The following is a 7033-nucleotide window of genomic DNA, read 5'->3' on the forward strand; positions in this document are numbered from 1 at the left end:
ATTGTAAGCTCACTGGGGCAGGGACAAGAAATGAGGCTTTAAAAACTAAAAGCAGGGTAACAGAAAGCGCTGAGCGTATTCCCTTTATTACATCATATGATATTAATGTCAGGGTACGAAAAAATATAATTTTAAAACATTGGGGGCTACTAGCCACTGACCCTAAGTTTGGCCACTTGTTCAAATTACCCCTGGGATTTGTGCCTCTGTAACTAAACGTGGGGGAGTAGGGGTGTCATACACTGCATCAAGTGCCCCTGGGGGTGGCTTATGTGGGGCAGGCCCAATCTACTATACGGAATTACCAACCCCAATCCCAACCCCCGAGAATTAAGAAAAATTTAAAAAATAAGGAGATTGAAAAGAAAAGGGAGACTTTACTTGCCAAACATTGTTTTACACATGGCCACCAGGGGGCGCAAGTCAGATGGCAGATTTGGGAAAAAATCAAAATTAAAGGAACATTAACACCAAAAAATAAAAGAGCTTTAAAGTAATAAAAATATAATGCACTATTGCCCTGCACTGGTAAAACTGGTGTGTTTGCTACAGAAACCCTACTATAGTTTATATAAATACCCCGCTGTGTAGCCCCGGGGGCAGCCATTCCTGCACCGGTACAGCTGGGGTGTTTGCTACAGAAACCCTACTATAGTTTATATAAATACCCCGCTGTGTAACCCCGGGGGCAGCCGTTCCTGCACCGGTACAGCTGGGGTGTTTGCTACAGAAACCCTACTATAGTTTATATAAATACCCCGCTGTGTAGCCCCGGGGGCAGCCATTCCTGCACTGGTACAGCTGGGGTGTTTGCTACAGAAACCCTACTATAGTTTATATAAATACCCCGCTGTGTAGCCCCGGGGGCAGCCATTCCTGCACTGGTACAGCTGGGGTGTTTGCTACAGAAACCCTACTATAGTTTATATAAATTACCCCGCTGTGTAGCCCCGGGGGCAGCCATTCCTGCACTGGTACAGCTGGGTGTTTGCTACAGAAACCCTACTATAGTTTATATAAATACCCCGCTGTGTAGCCCCGGGGGCAGCCGTTCCTGCACTGGTACAGCTGGGGGTGTTTGCTCCAGAAACCCTACTATAGTTTATATAAATACCCCGCTGTGTAGCCCCGGGGGCAGCCGATCCTGCACTGGTAAAGCTGGGGTGTTTGCTACAGAAACCCTACTATAGTTTATATAAATACCCCGCTGTGTAGCCCTGGGGCAGCTATTCCTGCACTGGTACAGCTGGGGTGTTTGCTACAGAAACCCTACTATAGTTTATATAAATACCCCGCTGTGTAGCCCTGGGGGCAGCCATTCCTGCACTGGTACAGCTGGGGTGTTTGCTACAGAAACCCTACTATAGTTTATATAAATACCCCGCTGTGTAGCCCCGGGGGCAGCCGTTCAGGCTGGAAAAAAGGAGAAAAGGCACAGGTTACATAGCAGATAACAGATAAGTTCTGTAGAATATAATAGTGGTTTATCTCTTATCTGCTATGTGCCTCGGCATTTTCCCCTTTGAATGGCTGCCCCCAGGGCTACACAGCGGGGTATTTATATAAACTATAGTAGGGTTTCTGTAGCAAACACCCCAGCTGTACCAGTGCAGGAATGGCTGCCCCCGGGGCTACACAGCGGGGTATTTATATAAACTATAGTAGGGTTTCTGTAGCAAACACCCCAGCTGTACCAGTGCAGGAATGGCTGCCCCCGGGGCTACACAGCGGGGTATTTATATAAAACTATAGTAGGGTTTCTGTAGCAAACACCCCAGTTGTACCGGTGCAGGAATGGCTGCCCCCGGGCTACACAGCGGGGTATTTATATAAACTATAGTAGGGTTTCTGTAGCAAACACCCCAGCTGTACCGTGCAGGAATGGCTGCCCCCGGGGCTACACAGCGGGGTATTTATATAAACTATAGTAGGGTTTCTGTAGCAAACACCCCAGCTGTACCAGTGCAGGAATGGCTGCCCCCGGGGCTACACAGCGGGTATTTATATAAACTATAGTAGGGTTTCTGTAGGCAAACACCCCAGCTGTACCGGTGCAGGAATGGCTGCCCCCGGGGCTACACAGCGGGGTATTTATATAAACTATAGTAGGGTTTCTGTAGCAAACACCCCAGCTGTACCAGTGCAGGAATGGCTGCCCCCGGGGCTACACAGCGGGGTATTTATATAAACTATAGTAGGGTTTCTGTAGCAAACACCCCAGCTGTACCAGTGCAGGAATGGCTGCCCCCGGGGCTACACAGCGGGGTATTTATATAAACTATAGTAGGGTTTCTGTAGCAAACACCCCAGCTGTACCAGTGCAGGAATGGCTGCCCCCGGGGCTACACAGCGGGGTATTTATATAAACTATAGTAGGGTTTCTGTAGCAAACACCCCAGCTGTACCGGTGCAGGAATGGCTGCCCCCGGGGCTACACAGCGGGGTATTTATATAAACTATAGTAGGGTTTCTGTAGCAAACACCCCAGCTGTACCGGTGCAGGAATGGCTGCCCCCGGGGCTACACAGCGGGGTATTTATATAAACTATAGTAGGGTTTCTGTAGCAAACACCCCAGCTGTACCAGTGCAGGAATGGCTGCCCCCGGGGCTACACAGCGGGGTATTTATATAAACTATAGTAGGGTTTCTGTAGCAAACACCCCAGCTGTACCGGTGCAGGAATGGCTGCCCCCGGGGCTACACAGCGGGGTATTTATATAAACTATAGTAGGGTTTCTGTAGCAAACACCCCAGTTGTACCGGTGCAGGAATGGCTGCCCCCGGGGCTACACAGCGGGGTATTTATATAAACTATAGTAGGGTTTCTGTAGCAAACACCCCAGCTGTACCAGTGCAGGAATGGCTGCCCCCGGGGCTACACAGCGGGGTATTTATATAAACTATAGTAGGGTTTCTGTAGCAAACACCCCAGCTGTACCAGTGCAGGAATGGCTGCCCCCGGGGCTACACAGCGGGGTATTTATATAAACTATAGTAGGGTTTCTGTAGCAAACACCCCAGTTGTACCGGTGCAGGAATGGCTGCCCCCGGGGCTACACAGCGGGGTATTTATATAAACTATAGTAGGGTTTCTGTAGCAAAACACCCCAGCTGTACCAGTGCAGGAATGGCTGCCCCCGGGGCTACACAGCGGGGTATTTATATAAACTATAGTAGGGTTTCTGTAGCAAACACCCCAGCTGTACCAGTGCAGGAATGGCTGCCCCCAGGGCTACACAGCGGGGTATTTATATAAACTATAGTAGGGTTTCTGTAGGCAAACACCCCAGCTGTACCAGTGCAGGAATGGCTGCCCCCGGGGCTACACAGCGGGGTATTTATATAAACTATAGTAGGGTTTCTGTAGCAAACACCCCAGCTGTACCAGTGCAGGAATGGCTGCCCCCGGGGCTACACAGCGGGGGTATTTATATAAACTATAGTAGGGTTTCTGTAGCAAACACCCCAGCTGTACCAGTGCAGGAATGGCTGCCCCCGGGGCTACACAGCGGGGTATTATATAAACTATAGTAGGGTTTCTGTAGCAAACACCCCAGCTGTACCAGTGCAGGAATGGCTGCCCCCGGGGCTACACAGCGGGGTATTTATATAAACTATAGTAGGGTTTCTGTAGCAAAACACCCCAGCTGTACCGGTGCAGGAATGGCTGCCCCCGGGGCTACACAGCGGGGTATTTATATAAACTATAGTAGGGTTTCTGTAGCAAACACCCCAGCTGTACCAGTGCAGGAACGGCTGCCCCCGGGGCTACACAGCGGGGTATTTATATAAACTATAGTAGGGTTTCTGTAGCAAACACCCCAGCTGTACCGGTGCAGGAATGGCTGCCCCCGGGGCTACACAGCGGGGTATTTATATAAACTATAGTAGGGTTTCTGTAGCAAACACCCCAGCTGTACCAGTGCAGGAACGGCTGCCCCCGGGGCTACACAGCGGGGGTATTTATATAAACTATAGTAGGGTTTCTGTAGCAAACACCCCAGCTGTACCGGTGCAGGAATGGCTGCCCCCGGGGCTACACAGCGGGTATTTATATAAACTATAGTAGGGTTTCTGTAGCAAACACCCCAGCTGTACCAGTGCAGGAATGGCTGCCCCCGGGGCTACACAGCGGGGTATTTATATAAACTATAGTAGGGTTTCTGTAGGCAAACACCCCAGCTGTACCGGTGGCAGGAATGGCTGCCCCGGGGCTACACAGCGGGGTATTTATATAAACTATAGTAGGGTTTCTGTAGCAAACACCCCAGCTGTACCAGTGCAGGAATGGCTGCCCCCGGGGCTACACAGCGGGGTATTTATATAAACTATAGTAGGGTTTCTGTAGCAAACACCCCAGCTGTACCAGTGCAGGAATGGCTGCCCCCGGGGCTACACAGCGGGGTATTTATATAAACTATAGTAGGGTTACTGTAGCAAACACACAACTTTTACCAGTGCAGGCAGCAGCACATTATATTTTAGTTACTTTTATACACTTTCATTTTTTGGTGTTACTGTTCCTTTAAACAAAGGTCAGGTAAGGAGGAGGGTATTATCCCAGAGGGGCTGTTATTGGGTTAAACGGTGGATGTTTAGGTGTTTGTGGATATAATGTTGTGTGTTTGTATTTATTACAGGTAAGTGAGTTTGTGAATAGGCTGCAGGGGCAGATCCGTTGGGGCAGATCCGTTGGGGCAGATCCGTTGGGGCAGATATTCTATTGCTTCGGGTTGGGATTCCTGTTTCTAACGAGGGTTCAGTCACATTTTCACTTCACACGAATCACTTACCTTTATGTTCCGGTATCCAGGGGACTCTCTCCTATGATACGATGTCTCCACTCTGCCGGGCGATGGGGTTGGAACAGGAGAAGGGTCCCTTTTGCACAATGAAGGGTTAATGGATTTTTGGCTCTTATTATCCATTCAATGGATTGGAATCCAATTAACACGATGGTGGGTGGAAGTATTGATCCAATTTACCAATTAACTGTGGGGGTGTGGCTAATAAATTGTGTATAAATTCACTGTGTTTTATTGATAAAGGGGTGATTCTGCCCCGAAACGTTGCGCCTCCGCAATAAACGTTGAAGGGCTCGTTCCCCAGTTCGTAGCTCTGAGCGCCATTTGCTTTTTTCCCAAGTTGGTTTTGGGAGAGTGCCGACCCCTCCAGCGGTGTGCCCCGGGCGTTTATTGCTTTGTGTGCGGAAAGGGTCTCTGTTGTGCTCCCCCGGCACCGTCCCACCCTGGCATCGTTCCACCCCGCCTCTCACGCCCCGGCACCGCCCCCCCGGCACCGTCCCACCCTGGCATCGTTCCACCCCACCTCTCACGCCCCGGCACCGCCCCCCGGCACCGTCCCACCCTGGCATCGTTCCACCCCGCCTCTCACGCCCCGGCACCGCCCCACCCTGGCATCGTTCCACCCCGCCTCTCACGCCCCGGCACCGTCCCACCCTGGCATCGTTCCACCCCGCCTCTCACGCCCCGGCACCGCCCCCCCGGCACCGTCCCACCCTGGCATCGTTCCACCCCGCCTCTCACGCCCCCGGCACCGCCCCACCCTGGCATCGTTCCACCACGCCCCGGCACCGCCCCCCGGCACCGCCCCACCCTGGCATCGTTCCACCCCGCCTCTCACGCCCCGGCACCGCCCCCCCGGCACCGTCCCACCCTGGCATCGTTCCACCCCGCCTCTCACGCCCCGGCACCGCCCCCCTGGCATCGTTCCACCCCGCCTCTCACGCCCCGGCACCGTCCCACCCGGCATCGTTCCACCCCGCCTCTCACGCCCCGGCACCGTCCCACCCGGCATCGTTCCACCCCGCCTCTCACGCCCCGGCACCGCCCCGGCACCGTCCCACCCTGGCATCGTTCCACCCCGCCTCTCACGCCCCGGCACCGCCCACCCGGCACCGTCCCACCCTGGCATCGTTCCACCCCCGCCTCTCACGCCCCGGCACCGCCCCCCCGGCATCGTTCCACCCCGCCTCTCACGCCCCGGCACCGTCCCACCCTGGCATCGTTCCACCCCGCCTCTCACGCCCCGGCACCGTCCCACCCTGGCATCGTTCCACCCCGCCTCTCACGCCCCGGCACCGCCCCACCCTGGCATCGTTCCACCCCGCCTCTCACGCCCCGGCACCGCCCCCCCCTGGCATCGTTCCACCCCGCCTCTCACGCCCCGGCACCATCCCACCCTGGCATCATTCCACCCCGCTTCTCACGCCCCGGCACCGCCCCCCCTGGCACTGTCCCACCCTGGCATCGTTCCACCCCGCCTCTCACGCCCCGGCACCGCCCCCCCCTGGCACTGTTCCACCCCAGCACCGTCCCACCCCGGCACCGTCCCACCCTGGCATCGTCCCACCCTGGCATCGTCCCACCCCGGCACCGCCCCCCTGGCATCGTTCCACCCCGGCACCGCCCCCCCTGGCACTGTTCCACCCCGGCACCGTCCCACCCTGGCACCGTTCCACCCCGCCTCTCACGCCCCGGCACCGCCCCCCCTGGCACCGTCCCGCCCCGGCACCGTCCCACCCCGGCACCGTTCCGCCCTGGCACCGTTCCACCCCAGCACTGTCTCACCCCGGCACTGTCACCCCCTGGCACCGTCCCCCCTGGCACTGTTCCACCCTGGCACCGTTCCCCCCCTGGCACTGTTCCACCCCTGCCCATGCTCAGGGCAAGGTTCAGGGCTCAGGGGGCAGAAAACCCACCCAGCCATCAGGCCAAATGGAATGATTGGGGTGCCGTTCCCTGGGTCTCTGTGCCACTGCGGATCAATGGGCGCAGTTATGCCAACTTCCGCGTTGCAATAATAGGTACAAAGTGAGACCTGGCACTTACTTCTATGCAGTTGGTCAGTTCCAGAACCCAGAAACAGAGATTTGATGCTTCCCCCCTAGTCTTTACCACTTCACACAATGCTTTGGAACTATCTGAATAAACCATACTGACCGGTAACTAGGGTACTTAATCCTAGCAACCGGATGGTGTACTGCAGAATAACAGGCCATGGTCGGGGGGG

The 7033-nt window shown here is 55.0% G+C and overlaps 1 protein-coding gene across 1 annotated transcript in view; it reads right to left on the minus strand.

Annotated features, from left to right (window-relative positions):
• The window catches only part of fam83h (family with sequence similarity 83 member H), a 45628-nt gene extending 40754 nt beyond the window's left edge, over positions 1 to 4874 (minus strand). Inside the window, exon 1 of the mRNA XM_031903482.1 lies at positions 4795 to 4874. The gene's annotated coding sequence lies outside the window, so the exon portion shown is untranslated. The remainder of the gene's footprint in view (positions 1 to 4794) is intronic.
• Positions 4875 to 7033: the final 2159 nt, after the last annotated feature.

This window comes from Xenopus tropicalis, chromosome 6 (assembly GCF_000004195.4).
Source record: "Xenopus tropicalis strain Nigerian chromosome 6, UCB_Xtro_10.0, whole genome shotgun sequence".
Lineage (NCBI taxonomy): Eukaryota > Metazoa > Chordata > Amphibia > Anura > Pipidae > Xenopus > Xenopus tropicalis.